Source organism: Myodes glareolus, chromosome X, assembly GCF_982192425.1.
Source record: "Myodes glareolus chromosome X, mMyoGla1.1, whole genome shotgun sequence".
Classification (NCBI taxonomy): domain Eukaryota; kingdom Metazoa; phylum Chordata; class Mammalia; order Rodentia; family Cricetidae; genus Myodes; species Myodes glareolus.
In genome coordinates, this window is record NC_142053.1 from 46,208,087 (window position 1) to 46,232,977 (window position 24,891).

At 39.4% G+C, this 24,891-nt stretch overlaps 1 pseudogene; it reads left to right on the plus strand.

Moving 5' to 3' along the window:
• Positions 1-290: 290 nt before the first annotated feature.
• LOC148117286 (E3 ubiquitin-protein ligase RLIM pseudogene) lies at positions 291-2,173 on the plus strand (annotated as a pseudogene).
• The last annotated feature ends 22,718 nt before the right edge of the window (positions 2,174-24,891 follow it).

Consider the following 24,891-nt stretch of genomic DNA (forward strand, 5'->3'; position numbering starts at 1 on the left):
TAGGACTACCAGTCGCTCTTCCCCAGGCCCACCTGGTAAGCTTTGGCTGAATCATCTGCTTTCTAAGTAGAACTTCTTGAGTCATGAGGAGTAGCTGAGAAAGGGGAACTGAAATCCATTCAATAGGTAATTTGGGGTGACTTTAAAAAATTTACCTTGAATCGATTTCTGTCACTGCTAGGAAACAATGGAAGATAATGGCTGCTTTGCTACACGTCAGAATGGGCGGAGCTCCTGGGCTAGAGGCAGGTCTTGCCCTGCCATTCGGAGGCAGGCTAGGGAGTAGGAGGCAGCCATGCGGCAGAGCTCAGGCAGCCAAGGCAGCAGCTGAGGCCACAGAGCCCAGCCAGTCCCCTCCTGGCCGGATCACCGAAGCCTAGTGAAGAAAACTGAAAGTCCGGTTTATTGGATTTCAGTCCTATGTCATAACAGACAGAAATCCTCCACTTGTTCATCAAGATGGAAAACTCAGATTCTAGCGATAAAAGAAATGACCAATCTGCAGCACAGCGCAGAAGGCAATTGATTCGATTGAATTGGAAAGAAGCTTTCTATCAATTTGTAAATAATCTGAGCGGAGAAGACTATCGACTTATGAGAGACAACAATTTGCTAGGCACCCCGGGTCAAAGTACTGAGGAGGAGGGGTTCAGAAGACTACAGCAAATCAAAGAGGGGCCGCCCCCGACACAGAGCTCAGATGATAATAGACCTGGAGACTCTTCAGATGACGTGTCCAATGGGGACTCCATAATAGATTATCCTAACTCTGTCCGACAGATGGGCAATACAACAAGAAGTGGTCAGGGAAGAAATCAGTCCTGTAGCGCAGTGGGCCACACTAATCCACACAGTGGTGATCTCAGATTCAGTTTAGAGACACGTGTGATCCTTAATAATGGAAGACAAACCCCAGAGAACGGAAATGAACCGTCTGCTACAAATCTTAGTGCAGAAAACATGGACAGCCGCAGCCAAAGGCCAATGGAAAATTCAGCATCTGAGACATCATCTGCCAGACCACCTAGGTCAGAACGCAGTTCTGCTGAAGCATTAACAGAAGTGCCATCCACCAGAGGTCGGAGCAGGGCAAGAAACCACAAACCAGAACACGGGAGAAGACCCAGAGCCAGAGCTGAAAGAAGTAGGTATCTTCTGCACACAGCAAATGAAATTCCACGAAGATCTCATCGTAGTGTCTCATCTCATACTTTTGTGCACCCTTTGGTAAATGAGATCGAGGGAAGTTCTAGAACCTCTCGCCATGGGACTTTGAGACAGCAGATAACTGGACCTGAGTTGCTAGGTAGAGATATTTTGGCAGCTTCTGGGTCAAGAAATTCTGCCGCTCAAGGGTCAAGTTCTTCAGACATGGGTACCAATGGTGGAGCGGCAGGATCTGGTCAAAGACCTCCAACCACAGACCTTCAAGTCAGAAGAGTTCTGCAGGGAGAATACCACCAGAGAGATAGCGTAGCTAGCAGAACTCGGTCAAGGTCCCAGGCCCCAAACACCATGGTCCTTTATGATAGTGGTCGTGGAGGTTTTATACGCACCTTAACATTTTTTGAACCTGCAGATGAGAGAACCTATGTGAATACTAACAGGTTTTCCACTCTTACACTCTTCGATACTGGATCAAGGGAAACTGCACCTGTTCCTTTTCAAACCCCATCAAGGCAGAGAACGACAGGTTTTGGTGAGTTTCCACGGAGTGGAAGAGGGCGCTCTGGTAGGAACGGCTCTGCTGCTGGCTCCAGCTACAACCCCGGCTTCAGTTCCAATCGTGAAAGTTCACAAAGAAGCTCAGGGGTGTATGAAACCCTACTTTACCCTTTTAATGACAACCACCAAACTAGAGGACTCACCAAAGAACAGATTGCTAACTTAGCAATGAGAAGTTTTGGTAAAAATGACGCATTGAAGACATGTACTATTTGCATTACGGAATACATGGAAGGCAACAAAATTCGTAAGCTACCTTGCTCCCATGAGTACCACGCCCACTGCATCGACCGCTGGTTATCAGAAAATACCACCTGTCCCATTTGTCCCAGGGCTGTCTTATCTTCTGGGAACAGAGAAAGGGTTGTGTAATGAGAACAGAACTCTCGAAGCTGTATAGCTGGCATATTGACGGGCAAAGAGAAATCGTTTCCTTTGTGTCCATGTTCTTGAGTGGTGCTTAAATATAAAGTCACAACCTCAATCGACTCATTGCTTTCTGAGGGAATCGTGTCTTTTCTCTTGTTTCTCTTTCAGGATAGGAAGAATATTTCAGACGTGACGTTTTAGGTCTTCAGTATTTGATTTCAGTTCCAGGTAATTTGCTAACCTGTTGCTCATAATTTAACCATGTACACTTGTCATTTTCCCTCTGTTCCCATAAGGTCTGCCTTAGCAAGGGCTCCTTTATCATGTTGGCCTCTTATTAAGTTTCCCAGGCCATAAGAGGGGCATGAAGAAAATTCCCACTCAAGACTAAGTCCCATTATGTGTTTAGTAAGTGATTAATTAAAGCTATACAGTTCCCAGTTATTGACGCAAATTCAGTCACATTCTGAATAAAGCTTGTTCACCTTCCAGATTAGGGGATGATGGACATACCAGTGTAAATTCCATTCTGGAGAATGGAACATTTTCATGATGACAGTGATATAGGCATGAATTGGTTTTCTACAGTGACAGCTACAGCAGCTTAACCCAGTATTCGAATTGAATAGATGAAGCAGAAGATCAACAAATTTGGCAGAGCTGTCTTTGGTTCAAAAAAATCAAACCGCTACCACCTAGCACAAGTTAAATTGAGGCTTTTACAATCTGCTCTTCAAAAACAGTAGGTGGAGGAAGGAAACTTCTAAACCAATTTTAAAGTAGGGATTTCAGTTGGTACAGATGGGTGTGCTTTTGCAACAGCCTCGGATTTTCTTGGTTTCGAGATTTATCAGGTAAGGTACTAGTGCACACTTGGCAATATTTCATTGCTGTATCTAGCAGGTCCAACATGCCACATTAAAAAGACATATTCATAAATTAAGAGATTATCTTTTTTTGAAAGTGAGGCATATTGGGTTATTTGAAATACAATTCTAGTTGTGTTGCCCATATTTGAAGATTCGAGATGTCTGGCTCACATGTATGGACACGCACTTTTTTGTTCTTCTTTAGTGGTAAGACTAGATTGTGATAACCCCAGTACTCTTGCCTCATTTTTCTTTTGAGACTGATTGGGATTTGACTAGCCTTGCTGGTTCCCTGGAGAAAGCTGCCAGGCCAGAAGAGAAGCTGGATTGAACAGGCACAACCCTGGCCTTTCACCAAATGAGCTAACTACCCAGATTAGCCCGGGTATCTAGAAACTGCTTTACCCAAATCTGCTTACCCTCACTGATACCACCTTAGCAGGACAGATTATTTCAAAGCTCATTCTTTCATGTTTTCCTCTGGCTTTCAAGGAAGTGAAATTGTAAATATGGTAGTTGTTTACAAAGAATATGTACTGCTTTTGCAAAGAAATAATGTCCAAACAAAGCTTCACGTATTTATTTAACATAAGCAGATTTCACTATTTATGACACTTATGTAATACTTTTTTATTTTTTTTAAAGGCTTGTCCATGTAAAAGTCAGGATTCCTTTATATTTGTGAGCCTCCTTGTCACCTTTCTATGGTTTTCATATCTGCAGGATAGCCCTGATTAACTAAAAGCAAATACGTTTTCCTCTTGGTAAAAATGTTCCATATTTGGGTGTTCATTTTTTATAGCTCAAAAACAGCTGCAGCACATTCTAAACATGAAGTTACTGACAACGGGTACCTCCCTGAACTCCCCAAACTTAATACTTGTTTGCAATGTACTGAAGTCAGAGGTAACCCAAGCAGGATGCTGGTTATGAATGCAGATGTTGAGCTCTTTGGAGACACTGGAAATCAAGCTTCCTATTTCTAGCCTTCAGCAGAATGCACACGTTTGACGTGCATGTGGATCCTTTCGAATAGCACTCCTATCTCTTGGGTTCTGTAGGATGAATACAAGTATTTTTAGTGGGAGTTTCTTTTTATTTTACCGTGTCCATGACTATTATGTATTACTAGTGTTGTTCATATAGGTATCAGGTGTACAATGAAGGATGAAAATCTTTTTCCTCACCACTCTCCAAACATCTATTCTTGCAAAAGACTTTACATTTCATTTTGTGTCTTTGCACTTTTCTTTATTGCAGAAAGACTGTGTCTTTAAGGCCTACTTTGAACTTCATGCAGTAATAATGTTAGGTGATTACAGTGTTCAAAGCATAGGGGGAAGTACTAAATCCTGATTTTCCTTGAATATTTCAAATGTTTTTTTATAATCTGCTTACTAGTGTGATGGTTTGCAGTGTTTTGTTTTTATTTTATGCAGCTTATAATGTTGAGATTTATTAGTGCTGAAAATCTAGTTGAACAAGTTAAAAAACGGCAGGCTATTTTCAGTAACACTGAAGAGAGCTGTGGAGGGAAATTGGAACTTTTTTGTGAAAAGAACATGTTACTTACACCCTATGTTAATGGAGGTGGCATTGGGGAGAGGGAGGAGGCTCACACACTAGTGTTGGAACAGGTGATTGTCCAATTGATAAGGAAATGTGCCAGAAGATACTCAGTCTTTAGGGATATGATTATCAGAATCCATCCAAGGTAGGAAAATGCTTAGCTCTGTTACCTTAAGCAATGGGTTTTTTTTTTCCTGAAGAACTTTATTTCTGTGCCCAGTATTCTCTACTTTTGTCAATGTCTTATATTTATGACGGGTTAACATTTAAACATTTTGTATTTAACCACCTGCTTCTCTGACTTTAAGTCGGTTCTCCAAACCCTCGTGATTAAGAGGTCAAGGTTGCAAATGACTACCTGTTTGCTGGAATGCAGTACCTTGTAGTTGATCTTGTTTTTTAAACAGATGGAGGAGACATTTTTAGTTCTTTTGTGAAAGGAAATCATTTGTAATCTGCCTTAGTTGATTTTTTAAAAATGTTTTTCCTGACTGGCTTCCCTGTCACACTATTACCAAAAGTATGCAGGACATGGAAGCCATGCTTGCAGAGCACATGGGTCTAAGACGGTTCTGATTCTTGCTCCCCCAAGTATTCTCTCTGAACCTTTGTGACAGGCAGAGAGCGGACATGTGAGGATGTCTGCTTTTTCCCTTCAGTACAGTTCACTACTTTATGATCAATAACAGTGTTGTAATTGAGTTACCTAGTAAATGGTTCTTTTCAGAAACTGTTTTTAAATGTACTTTGCTGTATCACGCTTCACTTGGCAAGGTCTGAGGAAAGAATGTTTCTCAGACACAGTTTTAGCAAATAAAAACAGCTGTGATCTCAAAGAAAAATAGAATATTTACCTTGATACCTAGATCCATTGTCAAAGGTAAAATCATTTGTTTCAGTGACTGAAGCTAAATAAGCTGTTTCCAGCAATGCCTGTATATGAGTGTTGAGAAAATCCAGGATATATATCAAGAATTCCAGGAGGCCAAGCTGTTTCTGGCTCAGGGACACACCGTGGAAATACATTGTTCCTCTTTTCAGACCAAGCTTTCTAGTTACTCATGAAGATTAATAAGACATTGTACTTTTCCTGTATTACTTCAATCCTTTTTCCATTTCCCACTTTAAGACTCTGTACTGTGTTTCTCTCCATGTTCTCTCTGCAAATTCGAAGGAACACGTAGGCAGAGAGAATTCCTGGGGTAAAGTCATTACAGCTGCTGCCTCTTTCTGACCCTGACATTTTTCTCTCCAGGAAGCCGTCCTCATGAATGGTCCCCTGAGAATTCTTGAAGCCAGCTTGCTTCCACACCTTCCATTACCACAAACTATGCATGTACCAGAAAATTCATTTCTTTGAACTTTATGTCTTCATGTCTGTTCCTTATATCACCTTTGTCTGCTTCACTAACGTAGACATTTATATGTTAATCTGTTTAACATTCAAAATTCAAACCTCCAGAAAGCAGAATGAAGAAGAGTCTCACATTGCAGTCTTGGTAAGGCTTGACCTTGCTTACTTTCTGGGATCAGGCATGTTCAGAGTATGGCCATGGATTAAATGAGAAAATTTCTAAATGGCTATGCACTTGCCATTCCAAGACAACTATACACTATGATTTTCCTTTCCATCTGTTCAAAAGGCCTGTTATACTTCTTTCTGCCACGGGGCTGCAAACTTATTGATGCTATCTCCGATTCATGATACTGTAGTACACGAGATGATCAAACAAGTCTATTTTGGCTACTGTTGCTATGTGTTTTGGTTCACAGATTCCAATGTTGAATCAGAAGCTGACCTCAAATTTACAGCAGTCGTCCAGACTCAGTCTCTCACAAGCTGGAATTAAAGGTGTGGGCCATTCCCGCTACCTCCCTGTTCTGGTTCATAAGGCTTAGCTCTGATTTCCAACTTTAATTTCTTGTTTGATTCACAACTGTCCTCCTCCTTATTCTCTCTCTGTGATCTGGTGGCCTTTATCATTGTGGCCTTGAAATCAAAGGAGAAAAGAGCAAGACCAGTGGCGTGCTTTCCACCTCTTATCAAATTTGCAATGGAGCTGGCTCCAGAGGGACACAGTGGAGAATAATACCTCAAATTGTGCCCTGTCCTTTGTATTTCCCTGCTGCGTATTCTTCTGATGGCTGTGATTCTTTGTGTTAGACTCTGTGCCTTTTCTGTATGATAGGTGAGGTAGGAGAGGAAACCAAAGCTCCCCATCTCCACCAAGATTTTGGTTTCTATATCTTTTAGGGATAAGAAACTCAAAAATTGGGCTGGAGAGATGGCTCATTGGTTAAGAGCACTACCTGCTTTCCTAAAGGTCCTGAGTTCAATTCCCAGCAACCACATAGTGGCTCACAACCATCAGTAATGAGATCTGTGCTCTCTTCTGGCCTGTAGGCATACATGCAGGCAGAACGCTAAATGCACAGTAAAAAAAAAATCTTTAAAAAATAAAAAGAAACTCAAGAAGCATTTGCTTCTTCTTTAGCTTACAATCCCATCATTCCCTCCTTTCTAGAGTTCTCTATCCCACAAAGGGTAAATGGCCATTCTGCAGCACAGAACTAGTGGCTTAGCATGTGTCTAATCATTGTAGTGCTCCAACAGGGTGGCTGAGTTGCATGTCTAACTGCTGTCCTATTCTAGGGCCTCTTTTCCAGTGGTGCACTGAAGTAAACTCACCACAACTCATGGACTCATGGAAGCCACTTGAGAACATGTCAGAAAATACATTAGTGCACTGTCACATAGGTGGTTTGAAACTGGCCACAGTGGAGATGCTTTTACAACAGAGGTACTTCAGTTGAGTTGTTAGACAATTGCTAGGGCATCATGGCCTTCCTTTGGGAAAGAGAAGGGAGGTGGGGATAGAGATTGTCTATCTTCCCCATCATTACAATTCTCAATGGGCATCCTCTATTCTCTTCTACTACAACTTTGGGGTGTGTTTGGAATATTGCTGAAGGTAAGATCAGTTCAGTTGAAATGGAAAGTCAAGTAGCTCTTGGGGAGGTATCCAATTCCAGTAACCAAAGCTGTTAGGCTGTTTTTAATGTCTACCCACTATCTTAGTGTGGCAATATACCATGGGCTTTATAATTAATCTTTCATTTTGGACATATAGAGTGTTTTAAACTTTTCCCATATTAAACAATGATTTAAAGAACATACTTATATACATGCATGTTTGTGTTTGGTCAAGTAACTCCTCAATGAATGCTGAGAATGATAATGATGAATATTATGATACTGACTAGCTGATGACTGGCATGATTCAATACACCCTCTGACAGTCACCTTGCCTATCAACTTTAATGCTAGTAGATAGACATGTATCCCTAGGACAAAGCATTGGAAGATTTCCAACAGTGGAACTTGATTAGCCTAGGAAAAAGGACCTATAGATACTAAATTTTAGGGTCTTCCAAAGAAATGGCTAAGTAAGATGCACCAATCTATAACTGCCCCAACACACACACACACACACACACACACACACACACACAGAGTTTGTACTTTGAAATGCAAGTAAATTATTTAGAATAGCGATGCATTAGACAAAAACCTTTGGCAAAAGAGATACACAGAAACAAGGAACTTGGAAGAATTAGAAATGAGACATGAATAACTTAGAGATCAATGTTCTTCGCGAGACACATAGATGTACTATTTCCATAAAATATATGCTGATCCTGGAAACAAAATTGATCATTCTAAAAACAAGAACTTGTTCTGCAAAATTCAAACTACAATAGAAGAAGGATTTGTTTGTTTTGCTTTATTTAAATTCAGTAGAGGATACATTTATATCAAGTTCTCAGGATACAGTACAAAAAGGAGGAAAAGAGATCCAAATAGGAGAATTAGAGGGTCAAAACAACCTATGAATTTCCAAAAGTAGAACATGATAAAACACAGGTGGAATAATCAAAGACATAAAAAAAGAGTTTTCTCACAAAGGAATTGCTTCCACTTGGAGTCCACTCAATACCCAGTGCATTGACTGTGTGACACGTGGAGGTACATCATCACAAAACTTTAGAATAGCAGAGAAGTCAGTGAAGTCTTTGCTCCATTAGAGAAAGGAGTGGTTAGAGGACCTAGGAACCAGAGTTTCTAACATGAGAGGCTGGATTCGTGCATTACAAACATTAGTGATTAGCTCCAAGTTACCAATGATACATCAGTGTCTCAATAAGAAAAGAAATGCAAGCATGCCCCCTCGTGCTCATTTCACCAAGAGCAAGTTTGGGTTTGAATTTCCTGCTTCCTGTGTCTTCTGTCCTCTGGTTATTCAGATTTGAATTCCCAAATTTTGCATATTTTGTCCTATGTCTATGAATATTTATCCCTGGCTTTCTGTGTCTTCTGTCCTCTGTGGATCTGTATTTGTGAATCTGTCTGTCCCCGTCCGTGTTTGTGTGACTCTGTCTCCTGTGTGTCATGTATGTTTGTCTGCCTGTGACTGTGTGTGTCTGTTCCTCACAGAAGGCTTTGTTCTGTCTTTAATGAACAGCACAAAGAACATCACATAGGGAATGAATGGAAAACTTTACAGAAATCTTTAACAGAGTTTTTTTTAAAAAAAAAAAAAACAAGGGAGCAAGCTATTGGCTCTAACTGATTCCAAATGACCCACTGAACAAGCAGTACTTCAAACATCATTGTTTATCTGCCAATATCCTTAAATGGATGTTTCTGATCTACAATAGATTTTAGAAGGTTGTTCTCAACCTCTATAATTGCCTCTTTCAGCAAATGCTTTCTTTACACATGCATTGTTCTGGGGCAGGGGCATGGAAAAGTACATAGTTAAAGACAAGATCTGCATGAGCTTAGGTTGTAAAAGTTGATTATATGGGAAATCCAAGGCAAGTTAGGTCAGTTGCAACGTTGTTCTCTTCAAGGCAGGGAGAGCAAACAGTCTGAGTACACAGTAGGCCAGCAGTCTTAAGTCTCCAGTGACCTTAAGGTGTATCATTAACTCTGGTCTTGGGGTCCAGCCAAAGTTCCACGCTTACAATGTGCGTGGTAGTTTCAAAATATTGCATCAGCATTAGAAAAAATACTTCTAATTAAAAGAAAACTCCCAGGATGTGGGTGAAAGGGAATGTCAGGAAAGCAGCTGTGGTGTGTGAAGTAGAGACAGTGACTGGAGGGCTCTGGGAATATGACTTTGGGGGAAGACGAAACCTTCAAATTACCTGGGAGATGGTCCATATTGGGAAGCACTTTAGAGTCTGTTTTAGTGAGGGTTACTATGGCTTTGATGAAACGCCATGGTGAAAAGCAACTTGAGCAAGAAAGGGTTCATTTCACTTACATTTCCATATCTTAGTTCATCATCAAGAGCAGGTAAGGCAAGAGCTCAAGCAGGGCAGGAACTTGGAGGCAGGAACTGGAGCAGAGGCCCAAAAGAAGTGATGTTTAGTGGCTTGCTCCTCACTACTTGCTGAGTCTGCTTCCTGAAGGAATCCATGACCACTGACCCAGGGTGGCACTACCCATAATAGGCTTGGCCCTCTCACATCATTTACTAATTAAGAAAATGCCCTACAGTCTTGACTCCAGCCTGAAAAATTCTTTGAGGAATTTTTTCAATTGAGGCTTCCTCTTCTCAGATGACTGTAGCTTGTGTCAAGTTGACATAAAACGAGCCAGCACTGGTTCCTTTTATGTCAGACTACTAATGATAAACAAATGCACAGATGCACAGGCACACACACACACACACACACACACACACACACACATACATACCAGCACTTTTATTTTTCTAATGTATTCAAGTAGCTAGGCTGATAGGATCTGTGAGAGCAACAATGCAAAGAACCATTTCTGTAGAATTGCCACAGACAAGTCCTAAGATAACTAAAATTCAAACGTGCATGGACTTCTGAGCTTCCTGCCTCCCACTCCAGCATGCCTTGCTGGTGTATATCAGCACAACTGGTAACACGTGTGGATGCAATCCTGCCACAATCACTGTAAGACATGTACACCTCTTACATTTTAGACAGGAGGAAGCTAACACTCACAGAGATTGAGTGGCTGGCATTGTGTCTAGTCTGAAACTCATCATGTAGACTCAGTTGGCCCTGAACTCACAGACATGTTCCCTTTCTCCTCATTGAGTTCTGGGATTAAAGTTATGTACCGACATGGGTTCCAGATATCCTCAGTATTGAGGCTCCTGTGCCTTTAGGTGTGGTTTCACCAGACTCTGGTGTAATCAAGAGGAGATAATTGCCTTATCTTCAACATATTCTCAACATTATTTTTCTGGGAAAATGAAACTATAATCAGTTCTGGGTTTAAGTATTGGCTGTGTTTTTGTATCAAGTGCATAAAGAACAACACAGAGAGTAAGTTCACTGAACCACTGTCAAGTGGGCAAGTAACCCATCCCTCTCAGGGACACAACCTGACCCTGGGATCCCTTCTTATGTACACTGAGGTAAGAACTTTTCAATGGGGCTTAGAGATGCCACCCTGATTTTTCCTGTTGCATAAGACTTCTCTGCTGACTGGGCCAATAAAATGATACTGGGTCACTTACCTAACAGTCTTTCCCAACTGAGCCAGCCCTTAAGAACTCTTTGAATGTGGTTTATTTGAACAACCAACCAAGTGCTTAGAAGAAAAAGATTAGGAACTTCTTAACTCCTAGTACTTTTAAGGATGAAAGTTACAATAGCTCATATCCTGTATTGATGTAAGGGGGTTCCTGTTCATGTGTGGCTTTCCTTGGCTAAATGAATAAAGAAACTGCTTTTGTCCTGATAGGGCAGAACTTAGGTAGGTAGAGAAGACAGAACTGGATGCTGGGAAGAAGGGCAGACTGAGAGAAGCCATGGATCTTTTGCCTGAGACAGACGCTAGTTAGAATCTTGCCGGTAAATGACAGTCATGTAGCTATACCCAGATTGTAACATGATGACCTGCTTGTTGGGGTTTCTGTCCTTCCTGTTTTCCACAGCCATTTGGCCTCAGAGAAAATCGGAGGTCTAATTTACTTATTAACTGACTGGCCCATTTGCTCAGGCTTCTTATTAACTCTTATAACTTATATTAGCCCATTATTCTAGTACATGTTAGCCACATGGCTCAGTACCTTTTTCAGCATGGCAGATGATATCCTGTTTCTTCGGTATCTGGACAGGACTGAGGAGGAATGGGCTTCCTTCTTCCCAGAATTCTCCTGTTCTCATTGATCCGCCTCTACTTCCTGTCTGGTTGTTCCTCCTATACTTCCTGCCTGGCTACTGGCCAATCAGCATTTTTTCAAACATAATTGACAGAGTACAGAATTGTCCCTCAGTACTTCCTCCTCTTTTTTTTTTAAAAAAAAAAAAAACAGGAACATCCATAGTTGATTTTTTTTTGAATGTGGGCATTGTTTTCCAGGTTACTTCCTGTTATTTGGGGATGCTGATAATCTTATGGGGACCTAAAGAAAATTTAGAGTTATGGTCAAGTCCTGACTGCAGTATCCTCTGAGACTTAATCATCTCAAGCATCAGTCTTGTATTTGTTCTGGATATAGAACTCAGATATCTTTGGCCATCCGTTCCTACTGCAGATTTCCCAGGAGATCTTCCTTGATCAAACCTGATTTTTCTTAAATTAGAATGAATCCACAGACTCTCATTTCTTGGAGAAACAAAAGCAAAATCTCTTCTCCAAAGTAACATACTTTTTGACTTCAATTGTGAAGTCCAGGTATTTTCATAATACCTATCTTATATTAAGTCAGCAATATTTATAAGCCACTATCTTTTAGCAGCAGTTGCTCCACCCTCAGCATTCAAACAATTCAAAGAGAGCCTAACAACATACAGTATCAAGATTCTCTGTGTATTTCTCATCTTTTTGTGACTTTACTTTAACCTCAATTTCTTTTATTTTACTTTTACCTCTTGAGACATGTTCTCTTTATATATTTGGCTGTCCTGGAACTCCCTCTGTAGACCAGGCTGTATTTGAACTCACAGAGATCCAACTGCTTCTGCCTCCTAAGTGCTGGGATTAAAGGTGAGCGCCACCACACATTGAATTCACAGATGTCTGTATGTCTCTGCCTCCCAAGCATTGGGATTAAAGGCACATGCCACCATACCTTGAACTCACAGAGGTCTGCCTGCCTCTGTCTTCCAAATGTTGGAATTAAAGGTCTGTGCCACCATACCCAACTACTCTCTTTCTTTCTTTGTTATTTTAAGGACTTTAACCTTCAGCCTGTATATATTTTTAACAGTATAAAATATTTAGAGGACTTTTTTCAACTTTGAATCTTTCTTTTACTGTATATCTCTCTTTTTCTGACCACATAAGTCTTTAATTTTCTAAACAATATGGAGAGGATTAAAGCCGGGGCTTTGACAGTTGGATCCAGACCATTCCTTTGCTTCATGAAATTCAAGGCTCATGGTGGAGGTACCAGCTGGAACCATGTTTATTACCACAACTCTATGGCATTTCAAGGTCCATGCCAGCAAGCCAGCTGCAGCAAACCACACTCAAATGCTCCATATTCAGACCTCCTGCCTGAAAGTATTAGAGATTTCCCTGGCAGGATAGCCCAGAGAGCTGGCATTTTAAAACAGCACAGCTTTTTTTTTTATGCTACAGCTGAAAACTGAAAAGCATGTGGTCAGCTTTTTCATCAACACCATTTAAATGTTTTGTGGCAGGACCTCTTAAAAGAGCTAAAAGGTTTTGCAGCTAAAGCTGAGTCAGGAAACCTCTCTGAAATGAGAGCGCTTGTCTGCCTCTAGCAAGCAGAGCAGACCCAAGAAATTGCTGCTACATTAAGAAACCATGTGTAATTCTGTAATTTTGTTCTAGAATGACTTCCCAAGCTGTCTCAGGATTTATGTGGATACAGTTGTCCACACTTCAGTGTCTTTTGTAACATGAGGGCTTGCTTGTTGGGGTTTCTGTCCTGCCTGGTTCCCAAAGCCGTTCAGCCCCAAACAAAATCACACAGAGATCTCCATAAGTTACAAATTGATTGGCCCATTAGCTCAGGCTTCTTATTAACTCATAACTTTTATTAGCCCATTATTCTAGTATACGTTATTCACATGGCTCAGAACCTTTTTCAGCATGGCAGGTCAAATCCTGCTTCTTCGATGTCTGGACAGGACTGAGGAGGAAGGGGCTTCCTCCTTCCCAGAATTCTCCTGTTCTCATTGACCTGACTCTACTTCTTGTCTGGTTGTCCCACCTATACTTCCTGCCTGGATCTTTGCCAATCAGCGATTATTTAAAACATAATTGACAGAGTACAGAATTGTTCTGCACCAACTGGTTAATACAAATGGGTTAAATTAAGATGTAAGTATTAGCCAGTAAAAAACTAGAGCTAATGGGCCAAGCAGTATTTTAATGAATACACTTTGTGTGTATTATTTTGGGTGTAAGCTAACTGGGTGGCTGGGACAAACAAAGGAACCCTCTCTCCTTGTTACAATTGGTGCCTTCAATGTGGGCAACTAACTCCATGTAAAACCTAAGAGGGCTTGAAAAGGAATTCTAGAAGAAAAAATAGAGAGAGAGAGTTTAACACAGCTTTTTTGCTGTTTTCTGATAGCATGCTGCAGAGAGATTTTTCTGGCTTAGCAGCCATAGCAGAAAAAAAAGTAGTGGCTTTAAAATCCCAGTTTTCTGGGCTATGCTGTTAGCAAAATCTCTGTCTCTTGCGCAGGAAACAGCATTTGGGTGGGGCTTGTGAGCATATTTCTCCAGCTTGCTTGATGGCAACTTGGATTAGTTGCCTTGGAGTTGGTAGGTGTGAGTGACTCAGAGAAGCAGTTCCATAATTATAGCAGAGAAGCAATTTACCGTAATAATAGTACAGCTTAAGTTTTAGACTGGGTAGGCAAATAGGATACTTTATTACCGATACTAATGGTGCAACTTAAGTTTTAAGAAGCACTTAGCATTTTAAAAGTGCAAAGCAAAAGTATTCCTGGAAAGTGGAGAATTACAGACAATGCAATAAGGACAGATTTAGACATAAAAGACCTAAAAATGGGTCACAGTCTTGGATAAATGTACAGAGGCTTGGGAGAGAGAAGAAAAAGAGTATAGAGATTCATAAAATAAAGTTAATGCTTAAAAATGGGATTAAAGTCTTTAAAGAGACAGAGTAAAGTAATAGAGTAAAAACAAGCCACATAAAAATGGAAAATTCATTTCCTTGGACACCTGGGAACTCCTCTAGAGCCAAGTCTCATGTCAATGCTAAAATGGCTTCCTTAATATGTTCTTCCCTGCTCCCATATCCACCCATCCTCCATCTCAACCATCCCATTCCCCCAAGCTCTTCCCAATCATCCCCTCTTCCCTTCTCTCTGCCCATCTCCACTTCCCCACACCCCATCTCCACCCCTGTGCTCTCAACTTTTGCCTGGAGATCTTGTCTACTTCCAATATCAAAGAGAATAAATATATGTTTTTCTTTGGGTTCACCTTGTTATTTAGATTCTCTAGGATCATGAATTATAGGCTCAATATCTTTTGTTTATGGATAGAATCCACTTATGAGTGAGTACATATCATATTCATCATTTTGGGTCTGGGTTATCTCATTCAGTAAAGTATTTTTTATTTCCATCAATTTGCATGCAAAATTCAAGATGTCATTGTTTTTTTACCGCTGAGTAGAACTCTAATATGTATATGTGCCACATTTTCTTTATCCATTCTTCTATTGGGAGGCACCTAGGTTGTTTCCAGGTTCTGGTTATTACAAATAGTGCTGCTATAAACATAGTTGAGCAAATGCTTTTTGTAGTATGATTTGGCAACTCTTGGGTATATTCCCTGAACTGGCCTTATCCCATAGTTACACTGAAGAATATCTTGCATATCATCACAGAAATTTCATCCGACTACAAATGGAGATAGAGACAGAGACCCACACTGAAGCACTGGACTGAGCTCCCAAGGTCCAGATGAAGAGCAGAAGGAAGGAGAACATGACGAAAGAAGTAAGAACTGTGTGGGGTGCATCCACCCACTGAGATGGTGTGACTGATCTAATGGGAGCTCACCAAGGCCAGCTGGACTGGGACTGAATGAGCATGTGATCAGACCGGACTCTCTGAATGTGGCTGACAATGAGGGCTGACTGAGAAGCGAATGATAATGGCACTGGGTTTTGATTCTACTGCATGTAGGCTTATTGGGAGCCTAGTGTGTTTGGACACACACCTTCCTAGACCTGGATGTAGTGGGGAGGGCCTTGGACTTCCCACAGGGTAGGGTACCCTGACTTCTCTTAGGACTGGAGACAGACAGGGAGGCAGAATGGGGGGAGTGGGAGGGAAATGGCAAGAGGGGAGGAGGTGGAAATTTTTAACAAATAAAGATAAAAAATGGAAAATTCACAGAGAGTCTGAATCCTGTATATTATTGGTTTTTTTGAATTTTTTGACTGTGAAGGAGCTAAGTACAGAGAGATATTTCATTGTATGGGCTGCTAAGCTAATCCAACATGTATATTATGAAGGTATCTTGACTTCAGAATTTGGATCTAAGGATATGGTGCTTTGGAAAAGAGGTTCTTCTTTTGTTTTCACAGAAGATGAGAACCAATGGATTGCTTCTAGACCAATATGGCATGATAGACCATGTCTCCCTGAAGGGTTGCTGTGAATACCCTCAAAAATTACTTTGCTCAACTGCTAACTGAGATGAAACTAGCATACAGGATACATCATGAAAGACCTGATTAACAGCACCCCATACAGCAGGAAGCAGTTTGGAGAGAAAAAACATCACCCATTTTCCGAAATATTGTTTATAACTGTTTACATTTAAAGGGGGATATGATAGATATGAATAATTTGCATTTGTATGGATCTTGCTTTATCGATATGAATTTAAGGTCAATTTTGTTATATCTATATGTATTTCTAATCTTGATTATTGTATTGTGATTATGTAGCTCATTTAACAATGTAATATATAATTAAGAAATATAGGTCAATAGAGTCATCTTTAATAGTCATGCTTGTAGTCATGTTAGTTAGATTTTATAGATATATAGAGATATATTTCATTTAGATATTCTTCAACTCTTTCAGAGACCTTCAGAATATGGCAATTAAATGTTTTAAAAAATTAGGACTTTTCATGACAGTGAGACATATCTGTTCCTGGCCGCACCAAGCTACTTCAAAAGGAAGATGGGCATCAAAGAGGCTCCCTAACCATTTTTGCAAGAAACTGCTCTTGCCTGGACTGCCTCACTGGATATGTATTACCCACAGACTGCTGACTGCTGAACTTCCATAAAGGTACGAAGGTCCTTCAGGGTTCCTGCTTCATGAAAAGTGTCTGCGAGACATTCTGCAGGACACAGAAGAAAATGATTGAGCTGTCTTTAAAATTTCCTCCTTCATGGAAAAGTCTGCTGGAGAATTGTCTATATTTTGTCAATTATGTTTTAAATAAACACTGATTGGTCAGTAGCCAGGCAGGAAATATAGGTGGAACAACCAGAGAAGAAGTAAAAGCAGGTCAGTGAGAATAGCAGAGTTTTGGGAAGGAGGAAGCCCATTCCTCTGTAGTCCTGTCCCAACCACAGAAGAAGGAAGATGTGATTACCCTACTGAAAATGGTACACGGCCATGTGACTAACATAGATAAGAATAATAGGTTAATATAAGTTATAAGTGTTAAAAAGGAAGCCTGAGCTAATGGGTCAGTCAGATTATCATTAATATAGACCTCCGTGTGATTTTTTTGGGGGACTTAATCACTGCAGGAACTTGGCAAGACAGAAACCCCCAGACAACATCTGCTGGATACTATGGGCCTGTAGGCTGAAGTTTGGATGCCCCAATAGAACAGAAGAACTTTGGGTGACTGTATAGGCAGCGAGATGTCTCTGTCAGTTCTAGAGTTTTGGAAGTTACTTACAATGTACTTTCTGTTTACTTAGGTAACATTATATCCTTCCTGAGTCTTTGACAGAATTGAAGAATTTATAGTGATATTTATAATTTTCCTTAGTTATGATAAAAGATAAAGTAAATATAAATATTGTAACTGTAATTCTTGCTTGATAACTGTTTTGTTATATGTAATTTTACTATGTTATATTTAAAGCCTTTCTTTTGTTTAAACAGATAAGGAGAAATGGTGTAGGAGGTTCTTCTGTTCATGTGTTACTTTCCTTGGTTAAATGAATAAAGAAATTGCTTTAGGCCTGATAAGGCAGAACTTAGGTAGGTGGAGAAGACAGAACTGAATGCTGGGAAGAAGAGCAGAGTGGCAGACACCATGGATCTCCTGCCTGAGATGGACGCTGGTTAGGTTCTTTCCAGTAAGTGGCAGTCATGTGGTGATACACAGATTAATAGAAATGGGTTAAATTAAAATATAAAATTAGCCAATAAGAAACTAGAGCTAATGGGCCAAGCAGTGTTAGAATGAATTCAGTTTTGGTGAAGATATTTTGGGTGTAAACTTGCTGCAGTTCCCTTGATGGTGGTTATTTTCAGTTGGATGAGAAGGCTTGTGTCTAGTACCTTAATAACTGATCCTGGGTTTTTCCACATTCCTCACACTTGATGCTCAGGTATTCATGGCCTAAAATGAAGCAGAAATTTCCAGGAAACAGTCTAGATTCCTGTTGGAAGGAGTAGCTATATGAACTTATTAGACTATTTGGTGTCCAAGAGAAGGCCTGCTGATCCCAGTGAAAGTATTTCTAGAATTTTGGGATAGTTCTCAGAAGGCTTCTGGGGTGAGGATGTGTGATGGATATTTTCTCTTGTAGACTCAATTGACTTTGTGATTAACTAGGAGACATACCTGTGGGCATGTCTGTGAAAGCATTGCCAGCTAAGGTTTACTAAGAAAGGAAGGTACACCCTGAAAAGTAAGTGGCACCATTCTAGGATCCTGGGGTCTTCACTGAAAAATAGATGAGGAACAAGAAGAAGAAGAAGAAGAAGAAGAAGAAGAAGAAGAAGAAGAAGAAGAAGAAGAAGAAGAAGAAGAAGAATCAAAGAAAGAAAAACTTAACTGAGCACTGGCACTCATCTCTCCCTGTTCCTGATTGGACCAATGTGATTAGCCACCTACTGATCCTCTGACTGTGATTTCCTTGCCATGATAGGCCATAGTTCCTGAATGCATGTCTGCAAACAATCCCACACCAGTTTGGAATTATGATTAATAAAATGGTTATTTATTTAAAGGGAAAAAATTACAGATCACTATCCCAGACAACAGTGCTCTGCATGATCAGGAAAGAAGTCTAGTAGGCAGAAGCAGAGCAGGAAGCAAGAGAGTGAGCACCTGGCTATGCTGCTTTTTAAAGCAAATGAGACCATGCCCAAGTGGGCTGCTATCTTAAAGGCTATTGGCTGAAGGAGCAGAAGGTGTTCCCGCAGCACCTCCCCCTTTTGTTTAAATAAGAGAGTTCTAAACCCAATACAAAACAATATATACTAGGAACAGAAATGATGTATAAGATTAGAATTAAAATCATCATAAACAATATTAAGCAAGGAACATATGCTAAATACTTTGATGATCATTCTATCGTATGGTGTGTTAGTCTTATATAGGAAAATGTCTGGCTAGCTCATAAGAGGATGGTAACTATGACTATCTAATCTTCAACCCCATCGAAGGCCTGAGAAGGAAGATAATATTACTTGAGCAGGCAGGAAGTACAATCAAGTAGCTTCCAAATGAGCAATATATGACAGAGACAATTAGCTACCTGAGCAATCACCCAAAGTCTCATTTTGGAATGTTAAAGTGACCAACTTTGGCTATGGTCTAGAATAACTGACAGACCATTTTCAAAGGCAAGAAATTTTTCAAAACTGTCTTACCCTGTCTTGGCAAGATTTGACAGTCCTGCTTATCCATTTCTGGATATTATATCCTGTCAGTGGTTGAGGCATGGGCATTTCTTTACCCAAAGGCCAGTTTTTGCCAAGAAGAAAACAGGCTCTAAGTGGAGTGTCTTTGGTGCTCAACATTCTCTCAGGAATAGATTGGAGCTGACAGGAGCAATCATGTCTCATGTCAACAAAAGCCTAATTCATTTAAATGCTATGTTCCACAGATCCTTGAAATGGTTGAAGATTATCTATCTATACAGAATATAATCTCTATGTATCTGAAGAACCTGATTAGTCTAACTATAAGTATGACAAACTTAGATGACTATTGATCTGTAATTCCTAATACCTATCTAACTTAAAGACAAAGACAATAAACAACTGTGCAATAAATGAGGACAATGACCTCCAAATATAAACAATGTATAAGTATCTTGATCAGAGGTAGAAATATACACTGCAATATGGTAAATATATATATATATATATGTTTTAAACAAAGGTAGAAGCATGCATGCATATAATATTCAATATAATTTAACTTTGTATCTATATACAAGAATCTATACCAATGTAATTGTCTGTAAACAATAACTCACAAATATCAATTTATTATCCCATCATCCAATTTTCCCTCTTCTTTTTCTAAAAGATCTCCGAGTTTATAAAATTTGTCCCCAACCCTCAACCATATACCAATTATAATCAACCGCTAAATGATGTCCCTAAGCCTGAGGAAAAACATTGCTGCGAGAGGGAGTATCATCTTCTAGAATTGCTTCAGCTGTCATGGGGGCAATGTTATTTTCTAGGAGATCCTGTGAAAGTAAAATGATGGTTAAACTTCAAGATTAAAGTCTGGTAAGATTGCAAATAGTCTCTGAGTATTTTGTGGAGGTCTGGCCAAAACATTGTGAAAGATATGCACCATTTCAGCTAACCAAGTTGGAACCATCTTTTGCAGCTGGTACCCAAAACAGGTCTTGTAGTAGTGCTATCAGTATCATGACGTCAACCAGGTGGAGTTGTTGTTATGGGGCCCCATCTTCTTCCTGGAAACTGCAAAGATTACTGCAGGAAAATTCTTTGTTCATTGTGGAAAACTTAAACTTTATTTATATAGAAATATACAGATATATATATATTCAGTGAAAGGTATGATAAACACAAAATAGATATGAAGAAAAGCAAAGATGTTTTCTAAATTCTTTTTTCTTTCTGTCCTCATCAAACAGCTATTGACATGAGATAGAAACTCTATTTCTTTTAACAACATGCATGGATTTAAAGAAGAACAGAGCTGTTGTCCAACTCTAAAACCAGCTCTATATATTCATAAGTATGTACAAATATATAAGTGTATACATTGTATCATTTGTACTTACAAACCATATTTGATTTTGTTGATGATCGTTATTGGATAGTTATTTTTCTATCTGTCATTATTCAAACATAAGGAGTTTCTTGAATTTTTGAAGATGAATATTTTCCTGCAAAGACAAGAACAGGACCCTGCCCACATACTAAATGCTTTTCTTACCACTTGTATGGTTATCACCAGTGTGGATGAGCTATCATTCTCTGTTTCAATAGGTTTCTCCTTTTCAAAGTGAATCTTTATTAATTTTGATGGTATCCATATTTTTTCATCTCCTGTGGAAACAAGAGTAAAACCGCTTCCCCAATGAAGTACATCTCCTGGCTTCCATTGTGAGGTCAACATATCCTTGAAATATACTGGTTGATTCAATTCAGAAGTTTTTTTCCCTTATACAATGCCTCTCTGCTGCTGCTGTTCCTTTCTCATTAGCGTTAAGAAAATTCAAGGTTAATAAAGCACTATGCAATCTATTTCTGGGGGTATTTTCTGTACTTTTCTCTTTTTTCAGTATACCTGTAATGTGATTTATATTATAATAAACACAAAAGCATTTCATTTTCTTAGATATATATGCTGGACAATTGTCTGTCTTTATTTGAGCAGGTATACCCATGATGGCTATAACTTCCAATAAATGTGTGATTACCGAATCAGCCTTTTCTGAGCTCAGGGCAGTTGCCCATTGAAAACCTGAATACCGGCCTATGGTGTGGTGTACATATTTTAATTTGCCAAATTCTGCAAAGTGGAACACATCCATCTGCCAGATTTCATTCCTTTGAGTCACTTTTGGGTTACTACCTGTAGGCAACGGTGTTTGATTATAGAAAGAACAAGTAGGACACCTCTTTATATTCTCTTTAGCTTGTTGTCCTGTAATAGAAAACTCTTTCTTTAAACCTTTACTACTGACGTGATGCTTTTTATGAAATTCTGAGGCCTGCAACATGCTTCCAATCAATAATTGATCAATTTCAGCATTACTTTGTGCTAGAGGACCAGGCAGCCCCATATGGGATGGGATGTGTGTTATGTACACAGGGCAAAGCCTATTCCTGATCATGTCTTGTATCTGGATAAACAATGCAGTCAATTCTGTATCATCTTGTATAAATTCAGCAGTTTCAGTGTGCAAGATAACTCTTCCTGCATAATGTGAATCTGTAACTATATTAAGAGGTTCTTTAAAATCCCTTAGCACCATAAGAATGGCATATAATTCTGCCTTCTGGACAGAATTATAAGGTCTTTGTTCCACCTTACTCAATTCTTCTAATTTGTAACCTGCTTTTCCGGATTTATTAGCATCAGTATAAAATGTACAGGCTCCAGTTATTGGTGCATCATGTACAATTTGAGGAAGAATCCAAGAAGTTCTCTTTATGAGGTTAAGTCTAACAGTTTTGGCATAGTTGCTATTAATCTCTCCCAAAAAATTATCACAAGCTCTTTGCCATGGTTCATTGTCTTCTCAAAACTTTTTTATTTCATCAGTAGTAAAAGGCACTATAATTTCTACTGGGTCTATACCTACTAGTTGATAAAGTCTCAGTTTACCTTTTATAATTAATTTGGAGACTTTTTTCACACAAGTTTTAAATTTTTTACTTGGTTCATGTGATATAAATATTCATTCTAAAATGATATCTTACCTCTGCATCAAAATCCCTGTAGGAGAAATTCTGGAAGGCCATATGACAAGGATACAAGTAAGATTTTGGTTCACCCTATCCACATATGCCTTCTGTAATTTTTCCTCAACCATTGTCAGTTCCTTTTCTGCTTCAGCTGTTAATTCTCTGGGACTATTCAAAACCTTATCACCATTTTGTTTAAATAAACTATTAGATCAGGTGTTATCCCAACAGCTGGTTGTAGACTGGAAATGTCTCCTAACGATCTTTGAAAGTCATTAAGCGTCCGTAACCTGTCTCTTTTAATTTGTGCCTTTTGTGTTCAAATTTTCTGTAAACCTATTGTGTAACCTAGGTAATTAACAGAATCTCCTCTTTGAATCTTTCCAGGAGCAATTTTTAATCCCCATTTAGGCAAGAATTTTTTTACTTCTTCAAACATCCTTTCTAATGTATCTTTATTTGAATCAGATAACAAAATGTCATCCATGTAATGGTAAATTATAGACTTAGAAAATTGTTTACAAATTATTTCTAATGGCTGACTTTCAAAATATTGACGCCATGTGGGACTACTGAGCATCCCCTATGGGAGAATTGTCTATTGATATCTCCTAGTAGGCTGAGAGTTAATATAAGTAGGCACTGTGAAGGCAAATTTTTCTCTCTCCTTTTCTTGTAAAGGTATACTGAAAAAACAATCTTTCAAATCAATAACTATAAGAGGCCATCCTTTTGGTAATAGAGAAGGCAAATGAATTGCAGATTGTAGAGAACCCATAGGTTGAATTACCTTGTTGACAGCTCTTAGATCTGTCACCATTTTCCATTTACCAGATGTCTTTTCTACAACAAAAACAGGAGAATTTCAAGGGGTGATTGATTCTTCAATATGAGGAGCATCTAGTTGCTCTTGTATTAACTCTTCTAAAGCCTGTAATTTATCTTCAGCTAGAGGCCACTGCTTGATCCATATTGGCTTCTCAGTTAATGATTTTAAACTGAGAAAATCATAGGTAGGGCTGTTGGTACCTCTAAAGCTTTGCTAGTTGCTGTATGTTCCTGTACAGCCTGAATGGTTGGTGACCTTTTTCCATAATACCTCATTATATCCTTCCCAGAATTATGAGTTCCTGGGACTACAGGAATGTTAATCTGGGTATTCCATTGCTGCAACAGGTTACAGCCCAATAAATTTATTGCAATATTGGCTATCTATGGGTTTAGTTTTCCTATTTGCCCTTCAGTCTCTATGCATTCAACCCACCTCGTGCTTTGTTTTACATGAGATAGGGTTCCAATTCCCAGGAACTGAACATCTTCCTCTTAAAGAGACCAATGTGGATGTCAAAATTCTGGAGTAATGATACTTATATCTACACCCATGTCAAATAAGCCTTCAATAAAAATGTCATTCATACAGACTCTTAGCTTTGGTCTTCGATAGTTAAGAGAAGTCTGCGAAATATATTTATTCTGTCCTACTGAATTTTTTCACTCATCCTCCACATTTAACCCATCATTTAGACCAGAATTGCTTTTTACAGCAGGCATTGAAGTTTTTAATTTTCTTGGTGAGACATGTTCTACATTGTAACTGGGACTGACTGGGCCTCTTTTGGCTTGAGGGCCTGCAAAAGGCTCCTCAAGGGGTTTCCCAATGGTATCAGGTTGCCTTGTCTGTCTGTTATTGACTTGCATTCATTGGTTCAATGTCAGCCTTTACCATACCTCCTATGGCACCTGATGGCAGAGGTCTCCTATTTTTGTCATTCCCAGAAGGCATATAATTCCTAGAAATTCCTTGCCTGCAATTCCTTTTCAGATGTCCTAATGTACCACAATTTGGCAGTTTGATGTCTCCTCATTGCTTTGGAAATCACTTCTCCTACCCAAGATTCATTATTATAGCCAAACGTTTCAACATTCATCATATGCTGAATCCATTGATCCATAGGTGCTGATCTAGAACTTAAAGGCCCAATTATCTTTTTATAGTCTACATTTGAATTTTCAAAAACCAGTCAATAATTATTTGTATAGCTTCTGGGTCTGTTATTCCTATTTGCAGAGCCTTAATTGATCTTTGCAAAAAATCAGTAAAGGGTTCTCTCTGTCCCTGCCTAACCCTGTGATATTATTCGACCCTCTTCCCTGGTTTTTGTATCCTATCCCAAACATTCAAGGCTGCTTTGTGGAATAGGGACAATACCTCTTCATCACAAAGATCTTGGACTTGTGGATCAGCATATGCTCCTATGCCAAGAATTTGATCTTGGGAAACTGCCACACCTTTTGCTCTTCCTTGCTGTTCCATATGTTTGGATTCTTCTCTGAAATAAATTCTAAACATCAAGGAAGGTCCATCATCCAATACTGTGGACACAAACTGAGAGAAATCATGCGGAGGGGTAGCTCTGACATTAGAAGCCCAAGTCCTTATCATTTCCTTAACAAATGC